Here is a 17497-nt window from a genome sequence, read left to right on the forward strand (position 1 = left end):
CTTGAGTGATGAGACAGCCTATAGAATAGAAAAGAAATCTTACCAGTTACACACCCAACAGAGGGTTAGTATCTAGAATATATAAAGTACTCCAAAAAGGATACAATAAGAAAACAAATATCTCATTTTAAAAATTAGAGAATAGATCTAAATAGAGAGTTCTGAAAAGAAGAAACACAAAATGTCGAGAAACATTTTTAAATGTTCAACATCCAAAGCCATTAGGAAAAGGCAAGTTAATAGCACTTTGAGTTTTCATCTCACACCAGTCAGAATGGTTAAGGTTAAAAAAATGATGACAAATGCTGGCCCAAATGTGTGGAAAGGAGGACACTAATTCATTGCCAATGGCCACAAACTGGTCTAACACTGTACAACTCAGTGTGGAGATGCCTCAAAAAGTTAAAAATAGATCTAATATGATGCAGCTATACTACTCTTAGGCATATATTCAAAGGACCCCATGTCTCACTGTTAAGATACCTGCTTGTCCATGTTTATTGATGCTTATAAGAGCCATTAAACGGAAAGAGTCTGGAGGTCTATTAACCAATAAATGGGTAATAAAACTGTGGTGTATTTAAACATTTGGCTATTATTCAGGTATTAAGAAAAAGGAAATTGTGAAATTTCCAGTAAATGGTTCTAACTGGAAACAATAATTCTAAGTGAGATAACCCTGGTCCAGAAATACAAACATCACATGTTTTCTTTCAGATATATATGTTTCACTAGGAATACCCATAGAGGTCAGGAAATTACTAAGGGGCTATGGAGAAGGACTTTTAAAGGAGTGAAGGTAGAATGCACTTCTATAAAGTGTTAAAAGAGAATATTGGAAGAGGAAGGTTAACCTGGGGTTTGGGAATAGAGGTTAGGACAGAAGAGGGAGTGTGAAGAGATAATAACATCAAAGATCTTTCAAAAATAAATATATGGAAATCTGATACTGTAGATATATGCAGTGGCCAACAACTACAAAAAGTAACTAATACCAATCATTGGGTTTTTTGTTACCTGCTAGTAGGGGTATCATCCTATATGAGGTCTCTCCCCTGTCCCTCAATTCCTTACTATAGGAAAGTTTTTGGCCACTGAGCTCAAATAGACCATCAAACATTACAAACTGTTGCCGTTGTTCTTGGTTTTCCTCCAGAACTTAACAGTAAGATGATATTGCTGAAGATATCACGTGGTTGAATCATAGGACATGAAGATATCAAGTTGGTACTGACCTGGAAACTTCACCTCTACTGTCTAGCTTTCGTAGTGTGAGATGGTGCCATGCAAGCTACCAGGAAGCGATGTAAACTGTGAACACTATGAACTACATTAATGACTGGTTGGGGAAGACATACCCATTGATGTTAATATGGTTATAACCATCACCGGAGCAACCACCAACTTTCTGATTGGACTTATGGCCTGCCTCATGAGACAAAAACCATACCCGGTACTATTGTCTGTCTAAGAACTTATAGCTAGACAGGTCGTAGGCCACATGGGAAAGTCTACTATTTTTAAACTGCTAAATGGGTACAATGTTAAACTGACTTCTACTGATTGATCTTTATACCCACAGATTAATACATCTCCCAACAGTCATCAGAGGAGTTTATGATTATTCGTAGTAGATGGTGACTAACACAGAGAACCATAACTTGCCAACATGCATAGAATATCAAAGTGCAGAATGCTCAGCCCTAAAAGAAACATATACCCCCTCCACAAGCTCAGGACTAATTATAGAAAAGGAGAAAGGCTGTAAGAGTGGCTGATTACAACAAGGATACATATTTTCTCGACACAGCAGGACAGCTGCACATACAAACAATGGTTTCAACAGCACCCACAACACCTATGTGAGTCTAAGGCAGTTCAATTCTAGCATGCAGAAGAGAATTGGGCACACAATTCCAGCAGAAATTATAGAGCTATAGGCAACTGTCAGCTGCTGGAAGACAGACAGACAGTTTTCTCTAAGAATGTATCCTGGTAAGTCAATCACTCTTCAGTGAAATAACACATAATCAAGCATAATTGAGCAGAAAAAATTATCTTGAAGTTTTTTGTGACGGACACAAATCTGGGTGGGTAAATAAGAGAAATAAATTAAGGAAGAACTGAGGGTATATGAATATGATCAATACACACTGTATGGAATTATCAAATAACTATTTGAATTTCCCCTTGTTTAAATGAATTTCATACTTGCACAAAAATACAGAGATTACCCAGAACTTTTATCCATTAATACTTTCAACACATATGTAGTCCTTCAATTGAGCTAACAGATAGCCATTTTTGATAAAAGATATGTCTCATTTGCTATGTAGGCTATTCTATCATGTGTCATGTGTCAGTAATCTATAATATGCTGTGTACAGATGCCTGACTTTATATCTCCTGTTTCTTGCTAATTTTCACTATATTAGCAAAAGTACCAAGAAAAATCTTTCCTCATTTAGGAGAATATGCAACTAGAAAGAATGGATCCAATAACTCGAATATTGCTTCCAGATGCTCAAAATTGAATACATATAGAAATACATTACATTAAATATAAACATATTCATATGCAGAGGACATATGTACTATAGGAATAGTACTGATTATTAAACACCTAAGTTCCTGGCTGAAGACATAATTTATTCTATCATGGTATATCAGTGGAAGAGTATAACCATTTTTAATTTATCTATGATTATTTTGCTCATGATTTATTCATTTATTATTCTGTGGTTACTTTGTACATATGTATACCAAATTTGGCCATTACAAATCCCTATTGCCCTTTCTCATGACACATATCTTGCTGGAGTTCTTCAATTTTCCAAAAAGCTACTTTCCACTTTGTTCATTTTTTTTAACTTAAAAATTGTTGAAGTTTTAAACACAAAGACTCTACATATCTCCTAAACAATGGTTATTTATCTACACTGTTGCTTAAAGAGCACAATTCTGAGAGCAGCCCTCTAGAATAAGAGGAGAAAAAAGTGCCCACACTTCTTATTCTGAAATCTATACCTTTCTATTATGTGTCCGACCAGAGACTCGTCAACCAATGAGTAAACACTTGTGTATTTATGTAATTTGTTTGTGCTCACTATACGTTTGCACCTTAGGGAATGTCATATTCTTTCTCAACATACAACTATTATTCTGTTTATTTTGTCTGTGCCAGGAGGCCAGGGTGTGTTATATGTTTTTGTGTGTGTAATGTTGAAAATGTTTATATAGTTATATAAATTTAATTTCAAATATAAGTAAAGGCTACATACCCTGATTTTCTAGTTTCTTTTTTTAAACTATGAAATAAACAACTCACACAAATAGGAACAGAATAATAATGAAATGACTTAAGTTCTTCCCTTTGATTTAAGAGGTTGGAAAAATCAACAACAAATGTAAGCAGTATTGTAATGCAAAATGCTTTACAATATCAAAAATATTGACAACGGCCACAATATCTAAGTAGCAATTAAAAATTAGGATAATTTTGAATTTTAGTTTTGCCTAGGCTCTAATATTATCCCAAAGGGCAAAGTTAAAATACCACATTTTACCAAATCATCTAGTAAACAAATTCTTTCATGTGATGCCAGGCTACATTGTTTCACTGTTAAAACCTTATCACTAAATGGTAATTTTTTATATAGAGCAGCAAACGCGCAGCAGGCAGCTAATGGAGGTTCTCAGTATCTGTCTGGTTACCTCTGGGCGAGAGAACAATCTTTGCGGGGAAGGGATGCTGGAACAAAAGTAAAGATAATGTTTAAATACCTACTGTTTAATCCAGTGCTGATAGATGCTCTTAATCACCCCAATCAGGTCTCTTGCAGATGCCGTGATAATAGGGCTGATTAATTCATTCATGCCTGAAAAAAATACATAAAATAGTGATCCGGTGTAGCTTGGAGGACCAGGAACTTTTAGCAGCTATGCATAATGAGATACCAAAATAGATTACCAGAGCCAAATGGGAAAAAAAAACAGATAGTTACATCTAGCTCTTAGTGGTTGCAAGGTAGAGTGTATAGCAGTCCTTTTACCATCTGACACTCCGTTTGACCTTGCAGAATTTGAAAAGAGTGAGAGAAGGTAGGAATGCCACTGGCAGGCTTCACAAGTCACTCCCTGGTCACAAGGTGCTCTCAATTTTGATGAGTTATCCTAGAAAAATCCCACAGTCTCTAGTCAAACTCACAGCATGATTGGAGGGAAGGAACATTCTTTTCCTCAGTCAGCAGTCTTCTGAGAGGTTCTCCTCACTGCAGCTGCCTCACTTCCTAGTGACACACATGGAGGAGACTCAGCTGGCCACTGGTTGCGAGCATAGCTGCTGCTGAAAATCAGATTTCTTCACAAAGCTGCCTCGCATTTGCACTGCTCATGATTGTAGATTGCTTCTATGTAGGGTGAGTATGGACACCAATGACTACACTCCATCATCCTGCATTCCAGTTTATCTGGTGAACCCCTGCTCTGTGATGCCAGTTTGTCTGAAATATCCTATTATACATCCAGTCTTTATAGGCACTGTGTTTCTAAGAATCTAGTAGTCTGTGTTTCTAAGAATCCCCTAATAAAGAATTTATTAGACATTATATTTTTTTGTTATTTTTTGAGACAGGATTTCTCTGTGTAAATGCCCTGTCTGTCCTGTAGACTATACTAGCCTAGAACTAACATAGATTGGCCTGCCTTTGCCTTCTAAGTGCTAGAATTAAAGGCATGCACCACCACTGACTGGCTAGACATCATGCTTTCAGTTACAATAAAGGTCATGTACAAAATCATACTTAGAAAGTCAAGTGGATAAAATATAAAGAGGTGTATCTTATTTGGTAAAAGAAGTGAAATAAAAGAACACAGAGGGTGACACCATTGCCTGGGCTAGCATTAGGACTACAAGACAGCCATAATATTGCACCATAGTGCTGGAGAAAGCTCTTAAAATTGGGAGGAGAGGGCATAAAAGATAGCAGGAAAGCAAACAATAAGATAGTCCCCACCTAAGCAATGAGCCTCAGTTTGTCCTTTTAACATCTTATGTATACTGCAAGTACTTTTTATTGAATATATGAGTTTCTTTCTCTAGGAGAATTTCAAAGCAATCACCCTTCCTGTTTTATTCTCCCCATGTCACCCGGCCACATAGTCTTACTTTCTTTATCTTAGAGAGTTACTAGAACAAATGATGCGTACTGTTAGGATGTGTCACTTAGATTACATGAATCTCTCAAGTAAAATTGAGTGAGATGGGGTTTAACATCAATAGGTGCTCAATGGACACTGTCAATCCTTTCTTTTGTCTCTGTCCCTTATAAACTAGGATTCTAGAAACACCCGAGAGTCTCAATAAATGCTTCAGAAAAACTAAGGAAGAATAGTAGTGACAATAAAAATGATTATATGTTTGTTTTGATTATTTTGTTGGGCTTGGTATGTTGACACAGAAACGGATTTTAAAACTCCAGAGATAGAGGCAGGAGGACCAGAAGTTTGAGGGAAGCCTGGACTATACAGTGAGAGGCCAAAATATTTTGTCTTTGGAAGGAGGTAAAAAAATGTGGACTAAAAGAACATTCAAAGAGGATGAGTAATAAAAAATCATCACCAGAAGCTTCAGAATTCAAAGTTATCTGTCACACAGTATAGGCAAGAAAACTCAGATCTACTACACTAAGTATTGTTGGTTTGTCCTTTTCACAAAACTAATAGAAACAGGGACCCAAGCTTTCATTAGTTTCTAATTGCCTTGTTATCTCCTTACAACCAGTGATTTTACTTTTAATGCAATCTGTAATTTTAAGAGTGAATTTAAACTACTGATTAGTGATAGAACTGAAGGCAATCTCCATGATCTTCACAGAGAGTATGTAGGTATTTTCTCAATAGAGTTACTCTAAAAACTGATGAAAATAATTATAGATTTAGGTATATTTCCATGGGAAGATAGTTTATAGACAGCTCCAATGCCTTGTATTCAAGGAAAATGCTACAAATGAAAGCAGTTCATATATAGGCAGCATTTGGGATATCATAATGTTTATATTGATATGTCTGATGGTGACACTAACTCAGAAAATATTATTGTGATTTTCAATTTACTATCAAAGCTGATTAATAATTTTAACGTTAGACTTCATTAATCCTTTATCAAAACTTTGCTGCTAGTGTGTAAAAATCTATTGATTAAGATTAAAAAGATAACTGGAGCGGTTATCGTAAAGGATTCACTCTTTACTAAACTAATAGGTTAATGACAGAGCCAGGTCTGGAACTTGCTTTAATGCAAAAACCCATTCCCTTTTTTTCTATATCATATTTTTCCACTATTATTTCTACATTAATCTGTGTGTAGATATTCCTCTTTCATACGGTCACATCGTATTACGATATATTATTTCTGTAAATTAGACAACCACAAACTTGTAACTAAAACTCAGTGTCCTTCCACTTTCTTCAATATCCTGGACACTGCTATTCCTTCCGATGTGCAGAACAAACAGCTATGTATTCTTTTCACCAACACCCTGTACTCCCCACCCCCATAGAGGAACACAAATGTATGCACAGTCTTTACATAAGTTTATCCATTTTCACTGGCATTCAGAACTGAAAATGGGACTCTTTGACAGCTTTTCTAATACCACAATCTGCTGAATGATTGACCAAGAAAGAAGGGGTACAGTGGTAAAAAAAATACATTGTTTACAAACTAATTCAGCACATTAGCTCCCATGCAAAACTTATAGCCTGTCCAGCAAAACATATTGCCTCACAGCAATAACCTGACAGTCACAAGAAACATGCAAAATCAATTTCTAAATTGAGTAGATCAAAAGTGAAGACCTATAGAAGATTGTCACAAATTTAGGATCCACACCTACAATAAATTTTAAGGTAGTAAAGAATCTCAAGGCATGTCCAAAGGCAGTGATTTCACTGATCCATAATCCTCATGTTACTCTTTTTCATTTATTCAGCTGCAGATTTTGTAACCGTTTTGCTGTGCATAAACATTTCAAGCTGCAAGCTTAACCAAGAATACTGCTTCTGTGTGCTGAAGAGAATCTGTCAAGGAAAAGGCAGGTGAGGCTCGATTTTCCTGGTGTGATTGCAAAGCAATAACATGGCATTTTGGAAACTGTTCCGAGGAGCTCTGACCAGTTTTGCAAAGTGTCTGTTCATTTCAGTACAGCGATCCCCATTTGCAAAAGAGATGTGCTTTCACTCATACTGTTTTTGCAGACTGAGAAATGAGGAAGCATAGTTTTTTTTGTTGTTCACTTTTATCCCCCTAGTTAGCCACAAAGGAGCATGTCTTAAAACTTCAGCAATGGTTGGTTATGATTTATAACAGTGTCCAGAAATTGATTTCCCAAGGTTCTTCCTCTATTTCTTCTTAGATAAGGAATATCAACATGTAATTACGTATAATGTGAACAAGAGAAAATGACTCAGACTAATTTACACCGAGAGGGGACTATCTAAAACCTTGTTCTTGTATTGTGTAGTATTGTGTTAACCTCTGAGCTCAGAACTGTCAAGATAGCTATAACAAAGAGCTCCTAAAGTATAGCAATTAGAGTCCAGTTGTTTCTTTGTCTAATATATTCATAGACCATACTATGAGCCTGAAACAGAAATTCACATCCTTATTGCAAATGCAACAAATTACTCACAGGCCCCAAAATTTACTTTATTGTCTCCTTTCATGGTTTTTGTTTCACAATGGTTTTCTTCATAGAGGATCTTGCTTTCCCTCCAACTCTTAAGCATCATAATGCATAGAGTTTAAAGGGAGGTCATTAAACAAGTACATACAAAATTAAAATTGGTCCCTAAGTTCTATTTAGGGGTAGAAGTTTTTTTAGGCCTTTCCCTTGTGGTGGTATTAACTTAAATATAGAATTACATATTTTGTCTAATATCTCACAGAATCTTATAACAATAGGACCTTGGCTCTTAAAACCTAGCATGTCATAGATTAGGTACAGTCAAGCTAAGCATTATGAAAGCTTCTAAGGTCCCTGATATAGTCTACTTTTCACATCATACCAGCTTCGTTGAAGACAGTAATTTCAAAAAAATAAAAATATATTAAAAATTTTAAAAAGCAGTGTATAGACTCTGTTTATGGCAAAAAGTGTCATAAATCACACTTATATGACCGTATGTGTATCTTATTTTCACCATTCAAATATGCTTCATTGGGATAAGAGTTTATCCTATATGACTATTTTTGTTACTCATTTAACCCAGGAAATAGAAATACACCATCAAGTTTGATTGAAAAAATTTAAATAATGCTTCTGATAATCCCCATTTTTCCCTTGGTTCCATATATACATATGTGTGTGTGTGTGTGTGTTATCAAGTCTTCCAAAGTTCACTTAGCCTGAATCAACTCCTTGGAAATTTATACATTTGGACCCTCTCTATTATAAATATTATTGATCCTCAAGTAAAAAGTCTAAGCAAGATAGTAAATCTGGGCTATTTTCATATGTGAAGACAACAGAGTATTGGAAAGAGCTATAATCTGTTAAAGATCTTGGCTTGAAATCAAAATGCACACAATTTTCAAATGTTAATCAGACTTTAATAAGGTGATTTTTTTCAGAAAAGGCAACAGAACCAGGATAATTGCTATAATTTGAGCAAGTTGTTTTACTTCTTTAGCATAAATTTCTTCATTTCTAAAATGTAGGAAAATGATTGGGTGTGAGAATGTAGTGAAGCTTTCTTGGTGCTTTAGTACACTGTACTGCACAGTAAGGAAGGGTCATACCAGCTTTTGATGATTGAGAATTCAAGATAAAATTTAGGGCCAGTAATAGACTCCAATGGCCTGTCAAATCCAGATTCTAGGTAGATGCTTAAATTTAATTATTTAACTTAAAATTGTTATTGTTATTATATATGTTAGCATGGAGTTACATTTTGTATGAAAATGATCAAAGCCTGGAAATAGTGTAAACCAGGATCCAGAATCATTAGGAGCTGGGAACTCAGAGATGCTTCTAAAACCCTTAGTGGCTTTGGCAATGCTCTCAATGCTCTCCCTTTGTTAATGGGAGCAGACTGAGCACCTAGAGCTAAGGGAAGAGACAATGAGCAAAGACTGGGGATTCTTCATAAACACCACAAAATTAGAGCAGTTAGAATTGAGATAGATAAAGTCACACCTAATTTACTTTCTGAACACTTTTTAGATGCAATTTTAATTCCACACCAATGAAAAGACTGTGTGGAATTAAAATTTTATGTTGGGAACCAACTTATGCATATGAAAATAAAATAAATTTAACTAATGCACTGAGGTTTTACAGAAAAATATAATAAACTAATCAGCACTTCTTAAAAACAGCATTTCCTGAGAAATCTTGATTGAGGGAGCCCTTATTGAGTTAACAGAAACCTGGCTCTAGAGAAATTTCCAGGAATCCATAAGGATGACTCGAGCTAAGACCTTAAGCAATAGAGGAGAGGGGACCCGATCTTGACTTGCCCTGTAGTCAGACTGATGAATATCTTAAATATCAGCATAGAGGCTTCATCCAGCAACTGATGGAAACAGAGGCAGAGACCTGCATTGGAACACTGGACTGAGCTCCAAAAGTCCAGTTGAAGAATGGGAGAAATGAGAATATGAGCAAAGAGGTTGAGAACATGATGGGTTCACCCACTGAAATAGTGTACCTGAGTTAATGGGAGCTCACCAACTCCATCTGGACTGGAAAAAAAAAGCAAGCATAAGACCAAACTAGTACCTCTGAATGTGGTTAACAGTAGAGAGGGCTTTGGACCTTCCACAAAACACTGTGACTTACCTTCTCTAAGGATTGGATGGGGGTGGGGTGGGAGGGTGTGTGGAGGGAATGGGAGGAAGGGAGTGAGTGGGAACTTGGAGTGGTATTTTTTTAAACCTAATAATTTTTTAAAACTCAAAAAATACTCAAAAAAACCCCAGCATTTCCTATCCTTTGGCCAAACATGACAAATGAGCTAATGCATGCAGTTGTTAATACTAGACTTTAAATTGTCAGGGTAGCATCATACAGTACTATGTACTAGAATGGTTTAGCATTGAATTTGTGTGAAAATAGCTCCAAGTTCTTATTCATGTCTACAAATAAATATCACTAAACGAAAAGATGGAAGAAAGGTTGCATATGTATTCAGCACATCCCAGCCATCTTGCAAAATGGTGGTGCCACAGCGGTTGGGAGGAGCCGGACTGCATAGCCAGCATGCACATATTCAGGTATTCACTTAGACTGTGGTTTTACTGTAGCCATCTGTGACTGGCCCACATCCCAGTCAGAGAGTAACTTATAACCCAAGGTAATCAAATTTAATATCGCTTGCCTATTGGACTATGTCACAGAATTTTCCAATTTAATGATTCCCCAAAGTCTGGCAGTTTTAAATTTCCTCAGTGATTTTTCTCTAGGCAAGACTATAACAGACACAGAGGTATTTTTCAATGTGAAACTTTTTACAACTGAAATTTAGAACAACGGTGGGTATTAAGAAAGAATTCTACATCAGCTATGATCGTCTCTAATTGTATTCTGAATAACAATTTAGTTCCCTCTGCAGATTCGTAAGTGTCTCCTTTGAGTTTATGCTGAGGGGTGTTTACACGACTTCCCATGACCAAAAGGACCTTTTCCCAGGTGGCCAGAGAGAAGCAGAGGAGCTCCAAACCCAAAGTATGAGTTGCACTCAGAATACTATTGATTCTAGTTCTACATTACTTACCTAGATTTGCCACTTCAAAACTAGACTATCGTATTCATACTTCTTTATCTAGGTAGATTTTTCTTTTCAGTTTTGTGACAGTTTAGAGGTGATGCCTTGATGTGGGCTGTACCTACTGCTGAGAAGAAAACTAGTCATTTCTTCTCTTAGTAGCTCTTCTTCAAAGAAGCTGGTATTAGACAAAGTGACTGAAGTTTTTTATTGTGCTGAATCCTATGGCATGTTGAAAAATATGCCTGTCTTAGATTTATCTTCATGTACCTTGGAAGAAAGAGAAATCTATGGTGCCTTCAAAATCGGAATATGTCTGGGTCAAAAAGATAAAATGGGTGAAACAAAAAACTCCAACCAAAAGTAGACTTGAGAATGTAGAATTAAGGTGCTATCAACATAGATAAATTGGAGAGGAAATCCAAATAAATGATTTTACAATATTAAATAAATAAGACCCTTGATATAAGAATTAAAGGGATGTAGACAGATACAGATTAAAATAAAGTAGAAGTTTGTAAACTTCCCTCTATCAGTATTTTCTTCTCTTAATCAAATTTGATAGTAACAATATTTACTTGTAAAATCATATCTAAGTCTATTCTTCCCACACTGTTCATTTTTTGAGCATACTGCTTAGCCCAGCTTTTCAAAGAGACTAGATGTCTAAGAAAATATTACCTTATAAGTCACCTAGTATCACCTAACAAAAGAGAAAATGTGATAAGTAGTAAACTATTGTTATTGTTGTTGTCTTTCAATTAGAATTATTTTGTAATGTAAAAAGTAAATCACTTACTTATAAGAATTATCTCACAGAGAACCAGCATCAGCTATTAAAAACCATTTAGATCTGATCTGTCAAATTAAACATAAAATAATTTTTGGTAAGTTTGTAGTTATGATTATATTAAAATCATCCATCAGTTACTGAATTCTGATATTGTCTCCCATATGTATTATACACTGAACAAAAGTTTTTTGAAGAATCAAATGCGTTGTCAGAAAATAGGAAATGATTTGGGTGGGTAGGGAGGTGGGAGGAACAAGAGTTGGGGAGGGGAAAGAATACGATTTTATCATGTTCTTATTGTATGAAAAGATAATATTTTTAAAAACTTATAAAAGTACAAAAAAGAAATGAATGATTTTTTTCTTTTACATGGTGGTAGAAGTTGACATATATTTTTTGTTCAAAATGAGAAAGTGATGGGGGTTCAAGATGCAATCTGACCTTGAATTAGAAGACCATGTTTCTGCTTTGAGACGAGAGAGTGCTTCTATGTAACCCACACCTGACTGGGGCAATAAATCAACTTAAACATCCTTATTTAATAATGTGAGTTAGTGAAATTCTTTATCTAGCTCCTAGTTTCTAGAGTCTGTACAGACATGATTCTGGTTAATAGCTTACACTCCTATTTTGGGACACTCCATTTGCATCTTAGTTCTTGGCTAATGCAAATGTAGCTGTGGTGTACATGAAAACTCTGCCAAAGAAGTACACTGCCCTCTTTCACTTGACTTACAAGCCGATACTAACAAAGCTTACTTCAGTTTTTAAATCCCATATGGTTCCTGCGTATATGATCAATGCTAATAACAATCAAGCAGCTAGCTAAAATGTCCTCTTTTACTAGAATTCATTCCCTAGTAATTACTCTAATTATTGAGCCTTCTCAGACTCTTGCCTTAGCCAGGCAGATACACTAAAATCTCCACTACCTCCCCAAATCTGAAATGTCTTTATCTCAAAATTTTCTGAATACTTTCTTTCCCTTCTGTATTGACAACATAATCTCCTGGACTCTAGATATAACATATACATATATCATCACATATGCATTATTGTTTTCTAAAAGCACTTAGTTTCAATTTCCTTTTTGTTACTATTCTATATATATATACACACAGTAGGAATAGTTCTTTCCTATATTACAAGGAAATAGTGGTAAAGCCAAGAAAATCAGTCTGTTACACCACCGGCGCCCTTGCGGGAAGCCTAAAGTGCATCATGATATTGAGAGGTTCTTGAGTGATTTCAAAATGACATCTTTTAACATTCCCAATGAATAATGCATGAATCTTAATCCATGAGCCTTGTTAGGCAGCAGGAAGAAGTAAAATGAGCACTAGATGAGCTGCTGAGAGACCTAGAATTTAGCCTTTTCTCTGTTAAAGTAAAGAAGTACTTGGCCTAGTCACTTCAATCTTTTGAGCCTCAGTTTTTTCCAGTAGTAAAACATAAGCTATTTTACTCCTCAAAACCACAAAAAAGTACCACTCATTCCCACAAATGGGCAGGATAACAGTTCAATGAATTTTTTATTCTCTTTTCTAGGGGGCTGATTTTTGAGAGAACAGCCTTAAAAGGAAATTCATTTTAACAGGCAAGGGAAATGTGATTGCCTGTACTCCATTTCTCAGGACTGGGTAGCAGTCAAAGAAAGTAGTCCAAATCTATTTCTGCTTTTGGTAATCTGGGGTATGAGAGGAGACAGTACTATAACAGAAGAGAAAAGACACATTCTTTTCTCCTATGCATCTCAGCTACCTAGCAGAAAAGTCTTCTGGTGGAATTCAGTGAGCATTTTGGGACAGGTGATGACCCATTGTATGTTTCCTAGAGGTTTTCTTTCTGCTCTCACAATACCCAGCACCATATTCCACAGCCCCAGGCAGAGTGCTTATGCTAGATGCATTCACCACGATAAGATTGCTGCAAATGTCTAGGCAAAAAGGCAAGGGCATGCATTCTCAAGAACAAAACATATTTTCTGCAATCAAACAGACTTCTTGAAGGATGACTTTTTACAAAATATTTGGCAATGTGGCTAGCATATTGTCTACTTAAGCTAAAGAAATTCAATTCATTGTATAAGATTAATGTATTTCTTGCGTACCTCAATTTTCCAACAGTCGGAGGAAAGAAATACTCCTTGCTGAATGACCAAAGTTCTCTGAAAGAGCCATTTCTTCTTCTTCTTCTTCAATAAAATTCGAACTTTCCTTCCTTGGAAAATTACCCCCAGGAAAAAAGCACATCCAAGGACATGGCTCTTGACAGCAAAGCAAGAGGACACTTCCTTGCAATCTAATCCTCAGTCATGTTCCACATCGCTCTTCATTCCTGCCCTTACTTCACATAGAAGCCCACCTTTTCCTTTCTTTTAATCTCTAAAAATGGCTCCCAGCAGTTACATGCCAGTAATAGCTTTGTGTTTATTTGAAGGTAAAAGGCATGTTTCTTAATATTTCCAAACAATCAAAAAGAACACAAAAGTTAAAACATTTTCCCCTTACATTTTGTAGAAAGTAAGTCAATTACAGTGATCAGAAATGTGAATTAAACTTCATACCTTCCATTGTTTTTTTTATTGTACTGATTGTTTACTCTGATAAACAAGGCTTATCTAACAGAATCAGAAAAACTGTGCCTGTTTGTCTTATTTTCCTCCTCTCACATTATAAGCATGCTTTATCTGCCAGGCTGCTTTTTTCCTAGTAGAATCTCTCTATAGTTTCTATTTACTACAATTCACTTTTATAATTTAAAAAAGGAATTCAGACAGAGAAGAAAATGAATTTATGCTAGTTAAAGTCTTAAGATACTACAGTTCTCATTTTCTAAAACATTTTGAAAGGAGCAATGAGTCAACTATTTTAGTCATTCAGCAGTTTAAGAAATATCATCCCCAAAGTATTATAGCAAAGTGTAGATAAAAATCACCCAGTAATCTTCCTTAATGCAAGCTAGGCTAAATTACAAATATTCATCTTCCTATTTTGTCTGGTATCAGGTCAGCTAAATGCACTATTATAAAAAGAAAAATTCCATTTAAAACTTACATTTTGCCAAGTTCAAGGTAATATTCCTCCTCCCACCTGAAGCAGACAACCATTTGATTATTTTTGTTTGTACAAACTCCAAGGAAATGACCTTTATGGATGGTTCAAGTTCATTATATTTGTAACTATTTAGATCTGACAGATTAGTTAGAACCTGATGCCGACAGTCCAATTCTATATGCCAATGGTGAAAGGCACATAGGAGAGATAATTATGCATCAATAATTTTAAGCCTACCGTTTCAGTTTCTGTCTTTTTCTTCAGAAGTCTCGAAAGAATTCATGTGACAGCCACTCCAACAGGGATGCTACTGATCTGTACATCGATACAGCTCCTTTCTTCTGAAAACAATCAATCTAATTCTCATTCACTCCCTCCAAAAGTAATGAAGGGGAGAGGGAGAGAGGAAAGAGAGAGAGAGACAGAGAAAGACAGACTGACACACACACACACATACACACACGAAAGAGAGAGAGAGAGAGAGAGAGAGAGAGAGAGAGAGAGAGAGAGAGAGAGAGGAGAGCCAAAAGGAAAATGATGAAGGCAAAAGGAAAAGGGGCAGATAAAATTTTTAGAATTACCAAGCCACTACCATGTTGGAAAATATGGTAGTGAGATGTCAGAGTGAAATATGAAAGCTGTTCTCATCACACTGAACATTTCCGTTTCCAGTGCGTGAGCAGCTCTCTCTCTCTCTCTCTCTCTCTCTCTCTCTCTCTCTCTCTCCTCTTTCTTCCTTTCTCTCACTCTCTCATTAAAGATGCAAGGCTACGCAACAGGCTGTACATAGCGTTCGCAAAGCTTCACATTTAGCAGAAAAAACGATCCTTTCTATTTATAGGTTCTTAGTGCATTGTCTTCCAGTTTTGTGGTTGTACTGAGCTTTGAGTCTGTGATAACACAGAAGCTGTTTATTGTGTCATTTGCAGAAGCTCGGTGCCCTCTGGCCCCTTCTGTAGATATTAGACCATTGCAGTCTTCAGTTTGATCCTTTCTCACAGCTCTACATTTGTGTTTCAGTATCTAAATGGACATTTCTCTAGATATACACTAGATTCCTATAGTAAAGGTCACTGAGAGTATGGTCCCTGCTTAGGGCATTCCTGAATTTACAAACCTGTGACATATTAACACCGAAGTGAATACTCCACTCCTTATAGGTATTTAGAACTATAATCCCCCTTGCTCTTCTTGTCTACCCACTCTTTGTTTTCCTCAGTGTCCCTGTGGTCAGGAAGTGTAGGTAGGCCTCCATTTCCTCCTTATGCTAAGAGAACCTTAGGTCAAATGGGGCTGATTTTCTCTAAAATATGCTGATATCCCCAGGCTATTTAGGATGATGTCCCAAGGAACCACTGGACCCAGGTATCACCGAGCCCTGTGTGACACTATATAAGCACCAAATATTTTCTCCACCAGACACGGGAAGATGAACAGAAGGAAACCTGAAACCCTTGAATAGTAACTCCACTTCAGAACTTAGGAAATTTTCACATAAGTCATGGAAGAAATGAGTGTTAGTGCAAGTCCAGCCTCAGGCTAGGACATAACCCCAAAGGTGTACTATAGGGATGCTTGAAGGCCCTTTTCCTAAAAACACTCTTTTACTCTGCATGAGGGACTAGAAGTAAACTTCTAGAAGTAAATATTTCTGAAATCTTGATTGCAAAATTCTAAGTTCAAAAAACTAATCTCACAAGCTTGGTGGAGGATGTTGATCAAAACTAGAAAGAAATTTGTAGTAGGAAGGGGATATAAGGGAAGCCTAGAGACAGACCAATGGGAAAACTGATTTGTCCAAGACTAGTTATCATGCTGATGGTCTCAAGTGCCAAAAATTATAAGGATAATTAAAGTAATCCAAATATGCATTGAACAAGTTATGGGTACAGTGGACTGAAATATATTAGCCCTGCCTTTTTTTAAATTTTGTACTCTGAGACCTGGGGTAACATAAGAATAATGATTTTCTTGTTTATTTCAACTTGGTTTTCCACAGTCATTTAGTGTGGCGACCCCAACCCTCAGATAGGCTTACTTCTATTTTAGATCTACTGAATACCTATTATGTGTAAAACAGTAGATCAAAGAAAGCTGGGGAGGACGAAATGTGGAACAAAGAATGAGAAGTAGATGATGGTAAAGGAAAGGGTACCAACACCTGCAACTTTCTGCCATCTAGTAAAACAGATAAGATTATTTTGCAATTTTCTTTCATATAAAACAACATAAATGTGATAAGTAAATGGGAATGTCATATCTAATTCTGTAAAATTTTGGAGGAATTCAGGCACTCAGAAAGGCTACTTTTATTTATTTAATTTTTTAAATGTCCCCAGATACTAACTTTTATTTTTTAAAGGATGAGATTTGGGTATGGAAGCTGGGCCAGTTTTCCAATAGGAGTAGGGTTTGGGTGGGGATTTTAAGAATGGCAGGGCATAGTGGTGCACGCCTCTAATCTCAGGTCTTGGCAGGCCAGGACAGGAGGATTACCACAAGTCTGGGACAAAATTGGGCCTGTACTAGAGATGCACTGTTTCAAAAAAAGGGGGGGGGGGAAGTTTTGTCAAAATTCTTAATTCATGCTGCTTTGGAGTGGAGTCTCTCAATATAGTTTCTTCCAAATAAGTTTTGAACACAGGGATATCTGTTTCCTCATGTGGAACATGGCTTTTGAGTTTTCAGCCTTTTGGCCAGAATACATACAAGCTATTTGAAACAAAATACCCACTGGTTAAATTTCCTGGCTTAGACTATATTTATCTTTTCTACTTAAGTCAAGGAATTTTAGTCTGATAAAAAGCAAATGAATACCCCTACAGAAATCTCTTAAATTTCATTCCAAATTAGTCAAATAATAGCATATAAAAACTAAGTG

At 36.2% G+C, this 17497-nt stretch overlaps 1 protein-coding gene across 14 annotated transcripts in view; it reads right to left on the reverse strand.

Annotated features, from left to right (window-relative positions):
- The window catches only part of Gpr174 (G protein-coupled receptor 174), a 34730-nt gene extending 19384 nt beyond the window's left edge, over window positions 1–15346 (reverse strand). For 2 of the 14 annotated variants that reach the window (XM_048417654.3, XM_048417652.3), the window contains exons 1-3: window positions 14854–15346; window positions 11567–11625; window positions 3788–3878 (exon numbers count right to left, since the gene is read on the reverse strand). The gene's annotated coding sequence lies outside the window, so the exon portion shown is untranslated. Of the gene's footprint in view, window positions 1–3783; window positions 3879–11566; window positions 11626–13670; window positions 13781–14616; window positions 14815–14853 lie in introns of those variants that run through there. The other 12 variants (XM_048417660.3, XM_048417657.3, XM_048417658.3 and 9 more) reach the window with 8 other exon arrangements.
- Window positions 15347–17497: the final 2151 nt, after the last annotated feature.

This window comes from Myodes glareolus, chromosome X (assembly GCF_982192425.1).
Source record: "Myodes glareolus chromosome X, mMyoGla1.1, whole genome shotgun sequence".
NCBI classification, from domain to species: domain Eukaryota; kingdom Metazoa; phylum Chordata; class Mammalia; order Rodentia; family Cricetidae; genus Myodes; species Myodes glareolus.